The sequence below is a fragment of the Lissotriton vulgaris genome, chromosome 7, assembly GCF_964263255.1.
Source record: "Lissotriton vulgaris chromosome 7, aLisVul1.2, whole genome shotgun sequence".
Classification (NCBI taxonomy): domain Eukaryota; kingdom Metazoa; phylum Chordata; class Amphibia; order Caudata; family Salamandridae; genus Lissotriton; species Lissotriton vulgaris.
Window position 1 is genome coordinate 1312446500 of NC_141695.1, and position 16322 is coordinate 1312462821.

Below are 16322 nucleotides of genomic sequence, written 5' to 3' on the forward strand. Positions count from 1 at the left end.
TTGACAGGGTACTAAATGCAAAGATTAAGGCTCCAGCTCTTTGTGTCAAGTAGTTTTTCTGGTCTTTTAACACTAATTTATCATCAATGAAGTATCCAATATATTTATAATTTGATACCCTTTCCAGCTTTTTCCCTTTAAAACAGATGTTGCAATTGATTGAGTGTCGATTGGTAATTAACATTGTTTTGGTCTTGGATAATGTTAGACCTGACATCATTGGCCTGAGTCTCTCCTCCATTTTTTTACCTGTTTGCCTCCTCTGTTTACAATGTTTTTGCTGGTGTATTGCTTTGGGCACTGTGCCACTGCTGATCAGTGCCACAGTGCAAGTGCTCACTATGTGAAATTATTGTATTGATTGAATTCCATGGTTGGCTTATTTGGTTTACTGTCAGTCCCTAGTCTAGTGCACCAGGAGTGCCAGGGCTTGTAAATACAAAAGCTGCTCGTGGGCTTGCAGCACATGTGGTGCCACCCACAAGAGCGGCCTGGTAAAAGTATGTCTCAAGGTCTGCCATTGCTAGACCTACGTGCAGTCTGGTACTGTCACGCAAACTGCGCAAGTACACCTACTTGCCAGTCCCTAAACCTTCCCTTAACTTCATGTTAGTCACCCCTATGGTAGGCCCACGGGCAGGGTGCATTGTAAGCATAAGGAAGGACAAGCCTGACTAGGTTGGCATGTCCTAATAGTGAATTACAGCCATATTCATTTTTCACTATTGTAAGGTTACCTGCTCTCCATAAGTTAGAACGGGCTGCCAGGATTATTAATGCTATAATCCTAGCTGGCTCGGGGAGCATGGTTCAATGTCGAGTTTGGTATCCCTGAACTCGGGGTTTAATAACGCATCCGTCTGTATGGATGGTTTTTGGACTCTGGGTTTGAAAATAGCACTTTTAGAAAGTGGCTATTTTCTTGTCTAACTATTACTGGTTTCTGCTGGTTTGGTGTGTGTGTGACAGGAGCTGGGTGGCTCCAGAGTTCTGAATGAGTCAGTGTGGGGTGAGTGAGGCATTTGCATTGAGAGTAGGGGAAGAGTAGCTCCTGATAGCCTGCCCTGCCTGGCACAATGCTGGCTCCACCTCCTGCCGGGCGACTGATGGCTCTGCTCCTGCCAGTGACAATACTGGCTCCACCTCCTGCTGGGCGTCTGAGGACCCTGCCCTGCACAGTGAATAGGCCAGGTGCCTCTGCCTGGCTACACCCACAACAAACCCAGGATGAGGGGAATTCCCCTGCATGGACAAAGGGATCAAAGCCAAAAAGGGGTATAAGAGAAGGACCCCTGAACCAAGAATTTCGATCACTTCTGACAAGGAAACCTGAACCAAGGACAAGAAGCCCGCTGATCCAAGGACTTGCCTACCCCTTCTGCCAGTGTGCTGTTTGCTGGGGGGAATCCTGCTGTCACTTCTTTATTTTTGCCAAGAAACCAGGAGAGAGGAACTGTGTGTGTACTCTCAAGCTTTGCTAAGGAAAATCTCCAAGGGTTGGAAGAGTGCCAGCCTCCTGTTGAAGTCACAGGGTCAAAGGACTTCATTTATTTGCTAAAAGTGCTTGTTGCTGGAACCTGAAAATCCAGCACCTCTGAAGAATCCAGCAATCTCGATGCCGACGGACGCCGACGAATCCAGCTCGACATCGTGAGTAACGGCTCCAGTGTCCTGCTTCCTCGACGCCGGCCGCCGGGCCCGATCGACGCCAGTAGCGACGCCAGTGAGTAGTGAGTTCGGCTCCAGCTCCAAGTGACCTCGTGTCGACGCCGCCGCTGATCGCATCGACCCCGAGCCCTATCGACGCCGTGAGCGCGGCTCACTCTTGCAACATCATCATCGACATCAACGACAACGCCGTATCCTGCTTCGCCTCGTGAGCGCTGCTCCTGCCTGACATCTGTCGACACCGCTGCAGATCGCCCCGACTCCGAGGCCCGATCGACGCCGAAGAAGCGACGCCGGACATCTCGACGCCGCTGATCATCGTGTGCTTCGCTTTTCCAAGGTACTGTGTTGTGGGGGTCTGTTCGACTCCGGGCTCGACGTAGCGCTCCTCGCGGTCGACGCCGAACCTTTGGATTAACTTTGCCTCAACGTTGTGTGACTCCTGTGGGGGTTACATTGTTGCCAAGAACTGTGTTTTAAAGAAGAAGAGTTGCTTTTGTTACTAAGGACTTTGTGCTAAGAAGAAACTACACTTGAACTATTATTTTTCCTTCCAAGAGTATTTATAAGATTGTGGTATATTTTTGTCGTTATTTGGTCTTGTGCTAAGCCTCATATAAACATCCTTATTTTTATAATACTACTGTGTCGTGTCCATTTGTGGTGTATTCACTTTATTACTGTATGTGGTCATAAATGCTTAACGCACTGCCTCTGAGATAAGCCTGTCTGCTTTGCCAAGCTACCAAGGGGGTGAGCAGGGGTTATCTAAGTGTGTGATCCCCTTGCCCTGACTAGAGGAGGTGAGTCCCTAATTGTCAGAAGTGTATACCTCTGCCAACTAGAGACAGCCAAGTCTAATATTGGTGGGTCAGCGGTGAGGATTTGAACTTTGCATTCATGACCCATGTGCAGTGATTAGTGTGCACTCCATAGTGAAAGCAGACCATAGCGCAGCCACAATCTATTTTGGTAGGATTCTATTTTTGTTCGCCACTTTCCTGGAGCTTGATTTTTGAACACTGCCAGTTTTAACCATGAGTGATGCCGGAGTCACTACCCCTGTTGTTGTTGTGGAGGAGTTTGATAGGAGTAAGATAAAGGACTACAAGTCACAACAGCTGAAATCCTTTTGCAAGCAGTTTAAAGTTCCTATCACAGGCCTCTCAAAGAAGGAGGAATACCTGAAAGCATTGGAAGCCTGGTTGGAGGCCAGAAATCCCTCTGATGCGGTGGTGGTACCGCCAGTGGAAGGGGATGAGGAGGTGCCAGTGAATGGGCACGTGTCCTCTCCCGGTAGCAGTGTTTCCTCTAAAGGTCTTTCCCCTGAAGAAAGAGAAGAAAGGGCGAAAGAGCGAGCATACAACATGGAAATGGCAAAACTTAAGATAGAAGGGCAGTTGGAGTTAGAAAATGCAAGAGGCAGGAGAGATGCTGATATGGAGATCAAAATGTTGGAGTTTGAAAGAGAAAAGTTAGCTTTTGAGCGTGAGAAAATGGTGAGGGAAATGGAGCTCAAGGTTAGGAATTTAGAATTGAATCCCTCTGGCGGCAGCATCCCATCTGTGCCTGCAGAAAGTAGGTTTTAATTTCCCAAAGATGTGATCAAAGATTTTCAGAAGAATGAGGATATTGGTCAATGGTTTATGTTTAAAGTATTTTATTGAAGCAGGGTAAGGTAGGAAACAACAGGGCAAGAAAAAGAAAAACCACAGGTGCCCCACAATCAATGCGTACAATACAGTTGATACATCAAAGCAGTTATGTCTCTTCAGTAGGCCCCATCCAGCTTGGGAACACAGCTTGTGCACCTGTGGTTAAAGATAAAAAAGAGGGGGGGGTGGAGGAGAGGGAAGGGGGGGAAGGGAGGGGAAAAAGGGGAGAAAAAAGGGGGGAGGGGAAAGGGGTGGGGAAACAACCCTGCTCCACAACCTACCTAACCAACAAAACCCCCCAACTACCGCATCCCAACCCACCCCCTGTACTGTGCCAATGACCATCTGCTCTCCCCTCATATCGACCCTCCAGTTGACTCCGCTACTCAATGCCAACTCCGACCAATCAAACAGGCGGATCCGGTGGCGGCGTCAGCCGTAACAACCTGAGATATCTAGGACAGGTGATCTCCCTAAACTCAGAACACAACAGGTTATGGAAGGGCGCCCACAGCTCCTCAAAAGCATCTGTATCCCCCAGGGCCACTAAGGACATCTTTTCCATGCCAAGGACATGCCACAATCTATGCAGCCAGCCGACAACAGTGGGGAGTGTGGTGGAGCGCCAGTGTATGAGAATGTTTTGCACCGCTGACCCTAGAGCTATCGCAATCTGTCTACCCCTTCTAGACCTGAGGGGATACATCAACCCATTCGGCAAACCCAGTAGAACATAGGCAGGGAACCGCGGCAGCTCTATCTCAAAACACTTGTCCACCTCACCCAGGACCTCCTCCCAATAAGAAGCCAAAAGGGGGCAGTCCCACAGTATGTGTGTAAGCGTGCCAGTTTGGCCACAGTTACGCCAGCACATCCCCGGTATTGACCTATCCATCTCATGTAATTTCTCGGGAGTGCGGTACCAGTAGGTCGAAATTTTTGTGAAGGTCTCCGTGAGCCCCGTGTGGTAGGCTGAGTGACGTGAGCGATAGGAGATATGGTCCCATTCCGTGTGGCTCAACACTCGTCCGAGCTCCCGTTCCCAACGCTCCCGACCGGGATTGTGAATGTGAAAGGGGGGGGGCTGCAGCATTTTATACAAATCTGAGATTAGTTTAGCGTCCGACGTGCGAGTGATTAACCAGCGCTCATACACCGTGATCTCCCGGTCCGCCTTTTCGCGCACTTGGGGTTGTAATGCCCAGTGGCGCGCCTGCATGTATCTCATACGCTCCGTCTCTGGGAAGCCGTAGTCCCGCTGCAAGTCCTGGAAGGGGATGACACCCTCAGGGCCGTATAGGTGATACAAAGTGCAACAGCGGGCTGCCCGCCAGCGCTCGTAAGCACCAGGCTCCGTTCCCGGACCGAAGTCCGGATTGCCAATTAACGGCGTAAAGGGAGAAGGAAAAGTAGTAAGCTCATGCCTAACGGCCACTGAGTCCCACGCCCGAAGCGGGACACGCGTCACGAGAGATGCGTAAAGGTTAGGGGGTCGATGAGCCCGCTTCAAGAATGGGACCTCCTGTAGCGTCCTGCCCGCCACCGCCTGGTCCTGGAACAGCCAGTGTTTGTCAAGACTCCCACCGGCTCCATTCCACCAGATAGCGGAGTTGGGCGGCCTGGAAGTATTTCCGTAAATCTGGTATCCCTAACCCCCCAGATTCGGGCACCAGCGTAGCGATGTTCCTCTTAATCCGTGGTCTACGGCCCTGCCACACAAACCGCGCAATGGCCGATTGAGTCTCCGCGAGCCACCCTGTGGGGGGCTGGAGCGGCAACGCCCTAAACAGGTATAGTACCTGAGGCAGGAGGGTCATCTTCACTGCGACCACCCTACCTAGCAGCGACAACGTGCCCTTATCCCACCGACCCAGTTCCTCTCTGATTTTCGTGCTCAAAGCCGCATAATTGGCCGTGACCATCGCCGGAAGGGAGGGCGCCAACAGGATCCCTAAATACGGAATCCGGTCCCTGGACCAGCTCAGAGGATAAAGCCTCTGCAGTTCCGCCCTGGTGGCGCTGGTGAGCGAAATGTCGAGGGCAGCTGATTTCCCGAGGTTCACCTTAAAGCCCGCCACCGAGGCGAAGAGGTCCAATTCCGCAATGCAAGCCGGCAGCGACCTCCGCGGGTCATCGAGCGTCAGAATGACGTCATCTGCATACAAGCTAATCGCATGATGAAATTCGCCCATCTTGACTCCGACGATATCGGGGTTCTGCCGAACCCTTTGAGCAAACGGCTCCATATAAAGAGCAAAGAGCAAAGGGGAAAGTGGGCACCCCTGTCGCGTGCCCCGTTCTATGGGAAAGGGCCGGGAGCTGCCTCCGTTCACTCGGACCACCGCGGACGGGAACCGGTAGCAGTTGAAAATCAGATGACGGAACTTCTCGCCTATCCCGAACTTGCCCAAGACCCTCTCTAGGTAGGGCCAATGCACCCTGTCAAACGCCTTCTCCGCGTCTATGGAAAGGAGCATCCTTTCCCCGGGAATCCTGGAGGCCTTCTCAAGAATATGAGTCACTCTCTTCGTGTTGTCCACTGTCTGCCTGCCTGGCACAAAGCCCGCTTGATCGGAATCGACCATGCCCGGGAGATGAAGGGCCAAGCGTGCTGCTAATATGCTGGTGAACACTTTCAAGTCCGTGTTCAGCAGCGAAATAGGATGATAGGACCCACAGGCAGTCCTGTCCTTGCCCGGTTTCAGGATCACGGAGACCGTGGCCTGAAGAAATTCGGGGGGATGGCACCCGGTTCCGCGAATGTGTTGAAAAGGCGGGTCAACAGAGGCGCCAGCTCCTGACAGAAGGTCTTATAAAACAGAGGGATGAAGCCATCCGGTCCCGGGGCCTTGCCCGGTTTGAGCCGGGAGATCGCCGTGACCACCTCCTCGATACGGATCTCGCGTTCCAGATACTGAGCCTGATCCGACGTTAACGACGGGAGCGGCACCGACTCCAGATATTCCGCCTCCGCCTGGGCGGAGGGGGCCTTGCCAGTGTAGAGGTCTGCGTAGAAGCCACGGAAAACGTCCGCTATTTGCTCATCTGCCGTGACAGAACCTCCGGCCGGGTCAACCAGCTCCTTCACTCGGTGCTGTTGGTGCTGCACCCTGAGCTTATTGGCCAGGAGCCGCCCGCATCGGTCGCCACCGGTATAATACTTGTGCTTCAGACGAAGCATCGCGTACTCAGCCAGGTCCGTGTCCAGGGCAGACAAGAGTTTCCTGGCGGCTTTCAGCTGCCTCCAGACTCTGGGGGCTCCCGTTCTATGATGAACCTGCTCCAGCTCCCGCACCTGCCGGGTAAGCTCGTACCTTTTGAGCTGTCGATCCTTGTTCTCCGCCGAGGAGATAGCAATAAATTCGCCCCGGAGCACAGCCTTCAGGGCTGCCCACTGCGTCGCGCGAGAGGTGTCGTCATTGTCGTTTAAACGTTGGAATTCCGCGATGGCCGCGCGAATCTGGTCCACCGTCGACCGTCTGTGCAATAGCGTGTCCCGGAGCCGCCAGACCCCCCTCGGCCGAGCCACCGGGGGCAGATTGAAAGTACCCTCCACCGGCGCATGATCGGAAAGAGAGAGGACCCCCATGTCAGCGTTCGAGGCTAAAACGAGCATCGGACCCGACACAAGTAGATGGTCCAATCGCGCATAGGACTTGTGTGCGTGTGAGAAGTAGGAGTATGCGCGGGTGGTAGGGTGGAGGTGGCGCCACATGTCATGCAAGTCCAGCTCCTCAAGTCGAGTGCGAACCGAGCCCGAGAGCTCACCCAACTGGTGGCGCCGTTGCACAGACCTGTCCAGAGCCGCGTCGAAAACTAGATTCAAATCTCCCCCCAACACTATGTGCCTATCAGAGGTGGACGCCACGTCCTCCAGTGCCCTGTGCAAGAATTGATCCTGGTGGTCATTGGGGCCGTAGATAGAGCCTACAGTCAGCACCAAGCCTCCTACCCTAATCCTGTATGCCAAGAGCCTCCCTTTCTGTTCCGCCACCTTATGTAAGATCTCCCCCCTGAACCCCTTGGAGAACAGAAGTGCCACCCCAGCCGTTTTAGAAGCGCTGGAGGAGAAAAGCTGCGTGGGGAATTTGGGGGTACGCATTCTGGGACAGTCTTTAGCCAGCAGATGGGTCTCTTGTAGCAGGCAGACATCAGCCTGGGAGTTCTCCAGCAGAGACAATACCGCCCGCCTTTTAACCGGATTATTCAACCCTTTCACATTCAGAGTAACAACTTTAAGAGCCATCAAGGAGGGGAATCACTGAAACGCACATAGATAGGCAGGGCCCAGCAAGCGAACATGGAGGCCATCTCACGAAACCTCAGCGCACAGCAAACACAGACATCCCTACGGCACAGTACAGTCCCCAAACCCCAAAACCCCACAACTAGAGGAACCCCCCCCTCCCCTTGGAACTTCACACACCCGACTTCGCACCCCTCCCAACCTCCAGTCCCCTTGCAAACCCCCAAACTCAAAACACCCCCCTGCTGTTCCCATTCCCGCTCCCCGCTTCTCAAACTGTACAAAGAAGTCATTGTCCCAGTCCGGTCCGTATCGGACAAGGCCGCGGAAAGTCAATCTAGTGGACGTCCAGCCACCACCACCTGCACTCGCCATCCTGCCCCACCCACCCCCAGAACCCCCGCACCTGCAATAAGAAAAGGCTAATGCAGACTCCCCCCGGAGTAAGTTCAGGCCGTCAGGGCCACTTCACCAGTCGCCGCCGCCGCCGCTCTGGAGGCCTCCTGAATGGCGGCTGACATGTCCACCCGAATCGTGGGCGAGTCCGGTCGCTCCGGCGGTGGGGATCGCCTCTCCCCAGCCTGCTGCCAACCGTCCCGAATGCTTCGTCTGCGGCGGGACGCCGGGGTGTCCGTATCAGATGCAGTGATGCCCAACACCGCGCAGACATCCTGGAGGGACCGGAGCTGGTGCAATATTCTGTTCCACCTAATAATCAGGCGGAAAGGGTGCCCCCAAGAGTACTGCGTCCCCTGCTCCCGGAGGAAGTCCGTGGCGATTTTAAAGGATTTTCTCTTCTGCAGTGTGACCGTAGATAAATCCTGATATAGGGCCACCGGGTGGTCTCGGAATCGGAAAGGCTGCTGCCTCCGCGCCTCGCGGAAGATCCTCTCCTTCAGGGGGAAGTCCGGCAGGAAGGCCAGGATGTCCGGGGGGGTGCTGTAGCCCTGCGGGGGCGGCCCACCCGGTGCGCCCTGTCGATACGGACCTGAAAGTCTTCCGACTCCCCTAAAATTGCACGGAAGAGGGCCTCCAGGTATGCGGTCACGTCTTCACCCTCCTCGCCGGACGGGACGCCACGGACCCTGATGTTATTCCGCCTGGACCGATTTTTGCGGTCCTCGGCGTGGGCCTGCAGCTCAATCTGTTGCTCCCGCAGCCGCAGGACCTCTTGCTGCAGGTGGGTGATCTCCTCGTCCCTGGAGTGACCAGCTTCCTCCATGGTGTTGACCCGCTCCCCCAGGGAGTCCACCTCTCTCCGTACCTCGCGGACCTCCCCGGCCACCTCCTGTTTCAAAGTTTGAAAATCCTCCCGCAAGGAGCTGAACAGCGACTCGAGTAATGATCGTGTCACCGGGGGCTCTCCGCCATCAGCGCCCCTGGACGGGGCCGGGGAGGTCGTGGCGGTTTGGTTCCCTCCGCTGCATAGGGCACCACGCCCCAACATGTCCGGCAAAGTCCGATCGCCCCTCCTCTGTCCCCTAGCGTTCGACATCCTGGCGGCACAGGAGGCAACGATGGCCGTCGCTCGGCGAAGAGATCACCAGGGTCAGGGCAGCTATACACCGGCCAGGAAGCACCGCCACACAGAGATCCCGAGCAAGGCCGAGCAGCCGGGCCGAAGTTCACCAAATGGCCGCCCGTTACAGTCAATGGGCCAACGCCCAGGGAGTCGCAGGGCCAGCGGAGAGAAACACAGCCGGAGGGCAGGCTCGCGGGGCAGGGGTAGTCGGGTCCGGCACTCCTGGGGGAATATCTGCTCCGGGGGCGCAACACCACTCCTCCACAACCGGGGTTGGGCCGGAACGGCCACACGAGGCGAGTACTCTCAAGTCCCGGACTTGCGTAGCAGCCGGGTGCTGGCTCCGCCTCCGTCGACCTTCTCCGTTCAGCTCCGTTCTCGTCGACCTCCGCCGGTCGGCTCCGCTCCACTAGCGAAGTCCCCTTAGGCACCCACTCTGGCACCGCGGCACAAGCACTTCAGCGGGTCACTCACAGGCAGCAGAGCACACCATCGAGACCCCAAGCCCGGAGGTCTCGCGGCCTCCGGATCGCACACAAGCCGCCCAGCGGTCTCCGCCCCAGGCTTTCTCGGTCAAAATCGCACCTCCGGCGGGGCAATCAAGGCTCAACGATCACTCCACACCACCAACGGGGTCTCCAGGCTCAGTCACCGCTTGATCCGGGGGGGAATCAGCGGTTAGGAGCGGTGCAGGGTTTCAGGGGCCCGGGACCTCTCGGCAAGTGCGACCTCTCAGCCCGCCATCTTGGCCACGCCTCCCTTGGTCAATGGTTTAAAGCATATGAGTTAGCATTGTTGGCCCACCGGGGCCCTGAGAAGGATTGGGGAGCGGGGTTGTGGGGTTGCTTTGTGAATGAGGGGAGAGATACCCTGTTGGACATGCCTGTTGAGGATAGGATGTCTTATGCTCATATGAAAGATGCTTTAATGTTGAGGTATGGCCTAACCCCAGAAAAGTACAGACAAGCCTTTAGAGAATGTAAGAAGTTGCCTGGTACTACGTGGGTTGAATATGTGTCATTTTTTTGCAGATCCATGGATGGTTGGGTAAAGGGCAGCAAAGTAGAAAGTTATGATGCTCTTTATGATTTGTTTGCTTGGGAGCACTTGTCTAATAACTATTTTCTAGAGCTGCGCCAGCACCTTATTGATAGCAAGATATCTAACCCTAGAAAACTTGCTGAGGAGGCGGACCGCTGGGTCAGTACCAGGGTCCACAAGGGTCCAGTGGGAGACTCAGCCAAAGGTGGGCAGGGTCCCCAGCAGAAGAGTGGGGGGGACAAGGGTAAACAGAGGGAGTTCCAGAAAGGGCCCCAAAGTAATCCCCAAGGGAACCAAGGGAAGGGTTCCCAGCCTCCCCCTGTGAAGAAGCCCGCGGGCCCCGACAGGTAAACCTGTTCATAGGGGCCCAATGACCTGCTATGTTTGTAAGCAGGTGGGACACCGTTATTATGATCCCCAGTGTCCCATGAGGTACTCGAATGCACCACCACGTGCACCCCCCGTCAGTTGGCAAGTGTAGCCCTGGGAGGGGAGGAGATGGTTGCCCCTGGTGGGAGGGGTCCCGCAGAAATGTCCCAGGTCTCTTTAGGAGACATAGAAATGGTCCCTCCACCCCCTCTGCCTAGTAACACTAATAAATATAGGCAGTGGGTGACCATTAATGGCCATAGAGTGGAAGCTCTCAGAGACACCGGAGCAAGTGTGACAGCTGTCAAGTGTCACTTGGTGTCCAGAGAGCAGGTGGTTCCCCACACATTTTATCCTGTGATAGCTGCTGACAACTCCCAGAAAGAGTGTGAGGTAGCTCAGGTTCCCTTTGAATGGGGGGAGTTTCAGGTACTCTTCAAGTTGCTGTAAGGCCTGGGGGGCGCTAGAAGGCGCCAGGCAAGATGGCCGTACATATGTGAGGCTCTGTCGAGACCGTTTTATATCCTTCATATATCCTTTAAATCCTGCCGCTTACACTAACCAACCCGACGGTGATCGACAGCTACAGCATTACGGCGAAAAGTGAGGCGCCTTTCTATCGCCGAGCGGGACGCCGGACCTGTTTTCCTGGCAGGGGCGTGCTGCGCCGGGACCGGCTCTGGAGGTGTGCGGCCCTGAGGTTGGAATCCAGCGGCTGCTTCATTGCTCTACTGTACCCTCCCTGGGTCAGGGAAGCGGACGAGGGGACTGAGGCGAGCGCCGGAGACGGCGAGAGCAGGTCTCGACGAGGCGGGAGAGAGCGGCGATCCTGTGGCCCGGAGCTCGGCCCTGGTACGTGCGGTGAGTGAGGTGAGGTTCTACGCGAGCCCGGGGCTGCGGAGGTGGCACTGGGCCGCACTAGGCCACGCCGAGCGAGCTGCGCCTGGCAGGGACGCGGGCGGGGCACACACACCGGCAGAGAAGCGATGCAGGGGGAGATCTGAAGGCACTGAACACGTGGGGGGTCGCTGCTTCTGCTGCGGAGTACCGGCTGAGCTGCTGCACAGATCGAGAGAGGGGCCCTGGCCTACGGGGTTGGCGCCTTGTGTCCCTGGTTAGCAGTTGCTTATAAGACGGCGGGGGAGGCCGGGCGCATTCCGGCCTAGCCGGTTAATGGGCATTGGCAGGACCTGCATTGAGAGGGTCACTGGGAGGTACACTACCCTTGGACTACTGCTGCTGGGCCGGTCAGAGGACATTGCGTATCGACATGGGCAGGCCTGAGAGGAACCAGCCCAAACTTAACTTTGACGCCAAAAAAACAGCGATGTCATCTTCGCAGGCCCCTACAGACAATGACTCCTCCGGGGCGGTTGGTGGTACCCCTAACCTGGAGGCCACACTGGTGGCGATGCAAAAGGCACTTCAGTCCATAGAGGGCACCATGGAAGCGGTTAACCACAGGCTGGACCACATGGCGACACAGTTTGACCGGCAAAATGAGCGAATGGGCGAAGCTGAGCAAAGAGTGTCTGCCACTGAGGATGGGCTGGCCACGGTGTCCACTAAGGTGTTTAACATGGAGCGTGTTTTGGCGGTCATCCAGGCAAAGAATGAGGAATTTGAAGGGAGGTCCAGACGCAATAACATCCGCGTCACGGGCCTGCCAGAATCTACGAATGTGGGCAAAATGGAGGACTTCATGGAACGCATGTTGGTGGACATATTTGGGGCTGACCAGCTATCGCGTGTGTTCATTGTGGAGCGCGCACATCGCTCTTTGGCGAAAAGACCGGTGCCTGGGGCGCAGCCTCGCCCCGTCATTGCCCGCATTCTCAATTATAGAGATCGCGATGTCTTCTTGCGTCTTGCACGGGAAAAAGGCACTGTGGAGTATCAGGGAAATAAACTTGAATTCTATCCAGATTTCACAGTAGCGGTGCAGACGGCGCGAAAAGAATTCGCCTCAGTAAAACAGCTCCTTTGCGCCGAAAATATCCCGTACGCCATGCTATATCCGGCTAGGCTTCGGATTGGGCCTTCTTCGGACAACAAAATCTTCGCCTCTCCCAAGGCGGCCATGGACTATGCCAAAAAACAGAAAAAACGTAAAAGCGATTCAAATGTGGCGCAAGACGGGGAGGAGGATTTGCAAGAGGCGGTGGTTTAAGTGATCGCTCTGCTGTTATTAACGAATAGCTGAAATCCACGTGCTGCTGTTCGGCTTCTTAATGCCATGTGGTCCCTCTCCTTGACCTAAGGGAACACTGTTCACACTGATCACGCCTTGCTCGACAGCCACCTTTGACTATTGTGTATGCTGCGTTCACTGGGTTATTTATGGTTGCACATTTATTACGTTGATTTGCCAATTGACCAGGTATCATTTGACAATCTGCACTGGGGGGTGGCTATGTCGGGGAGGGTTTATGCTGTATTGGTATGTCCATTGCTGAACTGTACGAAGGATACTGGACACTACACTGAGGCGCTGTTTATCTGACATGTACTACGAGTGGTATTGTGGTGCTGTTAGGACTGTCCTTAAGCCATTTGCTGAGCGCTGTGGAAAACTGAATCTTTGCTATCCTAGCTGCTGCAGGGTTGGGGCGGGAGGGGTGGGATGTTTACATGGTTTCTGCAGTCTGCTCTTCGTTAGTTTACTAGCGAGGGCTGTGCGTCACTACGCCCCGACACAAGGGAGTTCCCCGCGCATTAATGGTTGTACTGTTGGGGCTTTGGGGTCTAGGGGGTAGGGGACAGCTTTGGCAGGTTTGGGGTGCTGAAGTGGTGAAGGGGGGATGTTGGGCTTTCGGAGTTTGTGGGTCAGGGCGATCTGTTTTGAGCTTTGTGATTGGGGGTTGGCTTGGGCTGGACAGAAATTGAGTCGATCTTGGTCACTGGGTGGCCTTACATGTGCGGCATTACCTGCTGATTCTTGTTTGTTTGCTTACCATGTGCTCTGCACTCTCTGTGGGGCATTGTACCTGTCCAATTGTGTACAGGGTATACTTAGGATTTGGTTAAATGAACAGGGGGGGTAAACTTACTTGCATTACCTGGAATGTAAGAGGATTGAATCGTCCACAGAAAACTAGACAAATGTTGGCATTTCTGAACAGGCGCGGAGCACAAGTAGCTTTCATACAGGAGACACATCTTAGGGGAAGGGCGGCTGAAACTGTGGGTAAACAATGGGCTGGTACTAGGCTGGCCTCGAATTATTCGGAATATGCATGAGGAGTTATGATTCTGATTAAAAAAAATGTACAGTTTGTTTCACTGCATGAAGAGATTGACGTGGATGGTCGATATATCATATTACATGGTAAGCTATGTGGCACGCTGGTTACACTGATTAATGTCTATGGCCCCAATGCTGACGACCCCGATTTTTATGTTAATCTATGGAATAAGGTCTACCTGTTGCCCCCATCGGCTATAATCTGTGGGGGGGATTTGAATGTCACTCTTGATGGAGCGTTGGACAGGAAACATGATAGGCCTTATGCGCACAAGAGAGCGGCTGATGCAGTGCAAGATGGAATGGGAGGGCTTGGAATGGTGGATGTGTGGCCATTGAAACATCCTGGGCGGAGGGAGGGCACGTGTTACACATCAGCACATGACACGTGGTCGAGGCTGGATTATTGGTTGGTGACCCGAGATGTCAGCGGATGGGTGATAGATGTTGGGCATCTCCCTCGAACGATTTCTGATCATGCACCCGTATGTTTGGAGGTGGGGATGCCATCACATGCACCGGCCCCTTTTTCCTGGAGACTCCCGCCGGGTACTCTGACTGACTTGGTATTGTGTGAGCGTCTGAGGACGATTATTGAGGAGTTGTTTGACAAGAATGTTGGGTCTGTTGATAGTATGTGCACGGTGTGGGAAGCCTTTAAAGTGACCATAAGAGGAGCATGTATAGGCCTGCAATCGAGTGTGCTTACATCGTCGAGGGATGCAATGGCCAGGTTGGAGGGAGAATTGTTGTTGCTTGAAAGACAACTGGAGGAACATCCTGAGGAGACTTTGCTGGCCAATATTCGATTGAAAGTCACTGAATACAACGATCTAGCGGATCAGGAGGTTAAATTCTTGTCCAAGCAGACTAGAGCGCGTTATTATGGCGAGGGGGGACGGCCAGGGTGAGGATTGGCGGATCGTATAAAAGACCCTTGGGCTAGGCATTGTGCAGGGCAGGAGATAGAGGATGGGGATACCACTGTCACTAGTGCGGCTGGCATTCTGAACTGTTTTACCAAATATTATGAACAAATGTATGAGTATAAGGAGACGGCGGGGGAGGATGAAATTGCGCAATATTTTGAAGATATAGCGCTGGTCTGGCTCTCGAGGGGTCAGCAGGAGTTCCTTATGCATCATATAACGGAGGGAGAGTTTCGAGATGCGATAGCGTCCTTGCCGAATGGCAAGGCAGCGGGCACCGATGGGTTGCCATCCAAATTTTATAAGGAATATGTGGATCTATTGCTACCACATCTGGCAATGGTCCTAGAGGAGGCTGTGGAACAGGGTCAATTCCCGGCCACAATGAGAGAGGCACTGTTGGTTGCACTACCGAAACCGGGTAAACCGCAAAATAAATGCGAGTCGTATCGGCCATTGTCCCTTATGAACACCGATGTTAAAATCATAGCTAAAGTATTGGCGACCAGACTGCGCCTGCTCCTCCCGGTCATGGTGTTGCCGGATCAGTCTGGCTTTATCCCCCTCCTGTCTACCACTCACAATTTGAGAGCCATCTTTGCAGTGCTACATCTTCTCAAACCGGACTTGGCTGCGGTGGCTGTCATGCTAGACGCCGCAAAGGCCTTCGACTTAGTCGCATGGCGGTATATGATTGCGATACTGCATCGTATGGGAGTGCCGTTCTTTTTTACGTCACTGGTGACTCTACTATACACGAATCCCATGGCACGTGTACGGGTGAACGGCCATGTATCAGCTCCGTTTCCTGTGCGGCGAGGGACCAGGCAGGGCTGTCCCTTGTCGCCTTTACTATTCGCTCTTGTAATGGAGCCATTGGCGTGTGTTCTGAGGCAGCGATATGCGGACGTTGCCCTGAAGTTTCCTCTTCGGTCTCTGGCGGTGTCCATGTACGCCGATGATATGGTCCTCGATGTGCGGGAGCCTGCGCGATATTTGGAACCTGTACTGCGTGAATTTATTCGGTTCGGCCATCACTCGGGTCTTTCCATAAATTGGGAGAAATCTGTTATATTACCACTCACTGACGTTGCAGTCCCCTTCCCCTTAGAGTTCCCGTTAGAGTGGGCCACGGAACCGGTGCGTTACCTTGGAATTTGGATGCATAGGGACAGTCAGGAAGTCATTCGGGCTAATTATGGAGTGGCTATTGCTAAGCTAGAGGATCAGGTGGCACGTTGGATTCGACTTCCGCTCACCTTTGCTGACCGTGTATCTCTCATAAAAATGGTGATTCTTCCGAAATTTTTATATCTTTTTGTTAATATTCCTCTCCCGCTTAAGTCGCATTTCTTTGCTAGACTGCAGTCTTTGCTGATAGCGCTGACCTGGACCGGTAAGAAGCCAAGAGTGAAATGGGATGTACTGACTAAACCATATGACTTGGGGGGCTTTGCCATCCCGGACATGAAACTATACTACTTATGCGCTCAGGCGCAGTTTGCTGCTTATTGGCTGTCGGCCCGCCGTATACGCCACATGTAGCGCTTGAGGCCAGGGCAGTTATGCCTATCCCATTGAAAGCAATGATAGTCAACACACACTCTGTGTTTGAGAAGGGGGAAGTAGACACAGTGCGCTCCACTGC